The 3991-nt window shown below is 41.5% G+C and overlaps 1 non-coding gene across 1 annotated transcript; it reads left to right on the top strand.

Moving 5' to 3' along the window:
* The first annotated feature begins 2521 nt into the window (after positions 1 to 2521).
* On the top strand, positions 2522 to 2625 carry LOC127742670 (small nucleolar RNA R71). The gene has a single exon (XR_008004029.1). It is a non-coding gene; the product is annotated as a small nucleolar RNA R71 (small nucleolar RNA).
* The last annotated feature ends 1366 nt before the right edge of the window (positions 2626 to 3991 follow it).

Here is a 3991-nt window from a genome sequence, read left to right as displayed (position 1 = left end):
GGGGGGAAAGAATTGTTTGTGATGTGTGAAAATGAAGGAGTAAGGAGGGGTATTTATAGGGTAGGAGAGGGAGTTGGTTCGTGTGAGAGGGGGTGGGTTTGGGAGGCAAATGGTTTGAATTTGAGTGGGTGGGGGTTGGTAGGTTGTATGATGGGTTTTTGGGAATTAGGGGATGGATGTGAGTGGTGAAGAGAAATATAGAGAAGAGGGTAAGATTTGATAGGTGAGTGGTGTTTTGGGTAGAGTGTTCTAGAGAGGTGTGAAGAGGAGAGAGAGTGAGGTGGGGTAGGTAGAGATCCTGTGGGGTCCACAGATCTTGAGGTGTCAAGGATTTCTCATCCCTGCACCTTTCTAGCGTTCAAACGCCCTCTGTGTGGCATTTCTGGCGTTAAACGCCAGTCTGCTGCCCTTTTCTGGCGTTTAAATGCCAAACTGTTGCCCTTTTTGGCGTTTAAATGCCAGTCTACTTGCCAGTTCTGGCGTTTAACGCCCAGAATGGTGCTAAGCTGGGCATTTAAACTCCCATTTTTCTACCTTTACTGGCGTTTAAATGCCAATTTGCCTGCCAGCTCTGGCGTTTAACGCCTAGAATGGTGCCAGGCTGGGTGCTAAACGCCCATTTTGGTATACTTACTGGCGTTTAACTGCCAGTAAGCTCGTCCTCCACGGTGTGCTCTTTTTTACGCTGTTTTTGATTTTGCTTTAATTTTTGTAGTTGTTTTCGTGACTTCACATGATCATCAACCTAAAGAAAATATATAATAATAATGGAAAATAAAATGAAAGAGTAGTTAATATAGATAAATAAAATTGGGTTGCCTCCGAATAAGCGCTTCTTTAATGTCAATAGCTTGACAGGACAGGAAGCTCTTACAGAGCTTCACAGATGCTCAGAGCATGATTGTGGCCTCCCAACACCAAACTTAGAGTTTGAATGTGGGGGCTTTGCTTGACTCTGCATGGAGAGAATTGGATGAAGCTTTTCATGCTTCTTCTCCATGTTTACAAAGGAAAATCCTTGAGCTTTAAACACAAGGTAGTCCTCATTCACTTGAAGGACTAACTTTCCTCTGTCTACATCAATCACAGCTTTTACTGTGGCTAGGAAGGATCTTCCAAGGATGATGGATTCATCCTCATCCTTCCCAGTGTCGAGGATTATGAAGTCAGCAGGGATGTAAAGGCCTTCAACCTTTACCAAGACGTCCTCTACAAGTCCATAAGCCTGTTTCTTTGATTTGTCTGCCATCTCTAGTGAGATTTATGTAGCTTGTACCTCAAAGATCCCTAATTTCTCCATTACAGAGAGTGGCATGAGGTTGATGCTTGGCCCCAGGTCACACAGAGCCTTCTCAAAGGTCATGGTGCCTATGTTGCAAGGTATTAAGAACCTTCCGGGATCCGGTTTCTTTTGAGGTATCTTCAGCTGAACCAATGTATTTAGTTTATTGATGAGCAATGAAGGTTCATCCTCCCAAGTCTCATTACCAAATAATTTGGCATTCAGCTTTATGATTGCTCCTAGATACTGAGCAACTTGCTCTTCAGTAATAACTTCATCTTCTTCAAAGGAAGAATACTCATCAGAGCTCATGAATGGTAATAGGAAGTTCAGTGGAATCTCTATGGTCTCTAGATGAGCCTCAGACTCCTTTTGTTCCTCAATAGGGAACTCCTTGTTGGTCAATGGACGTCCCATGAGGTCTTTTTCACTGGGAATCACTGCCTTTCCCTCCTCTACAGGTTCGGCCATATTGGACGTGTAGATGGCCTTGCACTCTCTTTTTGGATTCTCTTCTGTATTGCTTGGGAGAGTACTAGGAGGAGTTTCAGTAACTCTTTTACTCAGCTAACCCACTTGTGCCTCCAAATTTCTGATGGAGGCCGTGCCTCAATCATGAAATTGAAAGTGGCCTTAGATAGATCAGAGACTATGTTTGCTAAGCCAGAGAGGCTCTGCTCAGAATTCTCTGTCTGTTACTGAGAGGATGATGGAAAAAGTTTGCTATTGCTAAACCTATTTCTCCCACCATCATTGTTGTTGAAGCCTTGTTGAGGCTTCTGTTGATCCTTCCTTGAGAAATTTGGATGATTCCTCCATGAAGGATTATAGGTGTTTCCATAGGGTTCTCCCATGTAATTCACCTCTTCCATTGCAGGATTCTTAGGGTCATAAGCTTCTCCTTTAGAGGAGGCTTCTTTAACACTGCCGGATGCAGCTTGCAATCCAATCAAATCCTGAGAATTCATATTGACTTGTTGAGTCAATATTTTGTTCTGAGCCAATATGGCATTCAGAGTATCAATCTCAAGAACTCCTTTCTTCTGAGTCACCCTATTATTCACAGGATTCCTTTCAAAAGTGTACATGAACTGGTTATTTGCAACCATATCAATGAGTTCCTGGGCTTCTGCAGGTGTTTTCAGATGAAGGGATCCACCAGCAGAATGATCCAATGACATCTTTGACAATTCAGACAAACCATCATAGAATATACATATGATGCTCCATTCTGGAAACATGTCAGAAGGACACCTTTTGGTTAATTTCTTGTATCTTTCCCAAGCTTCATAGAGGGATTCACCTTCCTTCTGTCTAAAGGTTTGGACGTCCACTCTGAGCTCACTCATCTTTTGAGGTGGAAAGAATTTGGTCAAGAAAGCATTGACCAGCTTGTCCCAAGAGTTCAGGCTTTTTCTAGGTTGTGAGTCCAACCATGTCCTAGCTCTGTCTCTTACAGCAAAGGGGAAAAGTATAAGTCTGTAGACCTCGGGATCAACCCCATTGGTCTTAACAGTATCACAGATCTACAAGAATTCAGATAAGAACTGATGAGGATCTTTTGAGGAAAGTCCATGAAACTTGCAGTTCTGCTTCATTAGAGAAACTAATTGAGGCTTAAGCTCAAAGTTGTTTGTTCCAATGGCAGGAATTGAGATGCTTCTTCCATAGAAGTTGGAAGTTGGTGCAGCATAGTCACCAAGCATCTTCCTTGCATCTCTGGCATTGTTGTTATTTTTAGCTGCCATGTCTTCTTCTTTTTCAAAAATTTCTATCAAGTCCTCTCCAGAGAGTTATGATTTAGCTTCTCTTAGCTTCCTCTTCAGAGTCCTTTCAGGTTCAGGATCGGCTTCAACAAGAATATCTTTATCCTTGTTCCTGCTCATGCGAAAAAGAAGAGAACAGAAAAGAAGAGGATTCCTCTAGGTCACTAAGAAACCACTATTTCATAGTTTATCTTGTGCTCAATTGAGTGGTTTTTATCAACTCTTTACCCACTTATTCATACTATTTGCATGGTTTTACTTTTTCCTTCCTGATTTTGTGCTATGATTGAAAACATGTTTCTTTGGTCTTAATTTTTCTATGTTTAATCCTCTTTTATTACCATTTGATGCCTTGATATGTGTGTTAAGTGTTTTTAGAGATTATAGGACAGGAATGGCTTAGAGGATGGAAAGAAAGCATGCAAAAGTGGAAGGAATACAAGAAATTGGAAGAACTAAAAAGCTGTCAGCCCTGATCTCTTTGCACTCAAACAGTCATAACTTGAGCTACAGAGGTTCAAATGAGAAGGTTTTAGTTGCGTTGGAAAGCTAACATCCGGGGCTTCGAAATGATATATAATTCGCTATAGTGGCCGTACAGAAAAACGACGCGCACGCGTGAAGAACGGAGACGCGTCATTTTGCAGAAAAATCAGCGACCTGCACGTGGAAAAATTCGCCCCCAGCGAATTCTGGGCTGTTTCTGGCCCAGTTCTCAGCCCATAAATCACAGATTAGAGGCTACAAAGTGGGGAATGTATCCATTCAACTTAGACAACAATTCAAACAATCATAATTCACAATTTTAGGTTTTAGATGTAGTTTTTAGAGAGAGAGGTTCTCTCCTCTCTCTTAGGTTTTAGGATTTAGGATTTCTTTTAGAATTAGGATTTCTACTTCTCAATTTCCAAGTTCAATGTTCCTTTTATTTATTTTCCCAATT

Source organism: Arachis duranensis, chromosome 1 (assembly GCF_000817695.3).
Source record: "Arachis duranensis cultivar V14167 chromosome 1, aradu.V14167.gnm2.J7QH, whole genome shotgun sequence".
Lineage (NCBI taxonomy): Eukaryota > Viridiplantae > Streptophyta > Magnoliopsida > Fabales > Fabaceae > Arachis > Arachis duranensis.
This window is presented reverse-complemented; position numbering and strand designations above follow the sequence as displayed.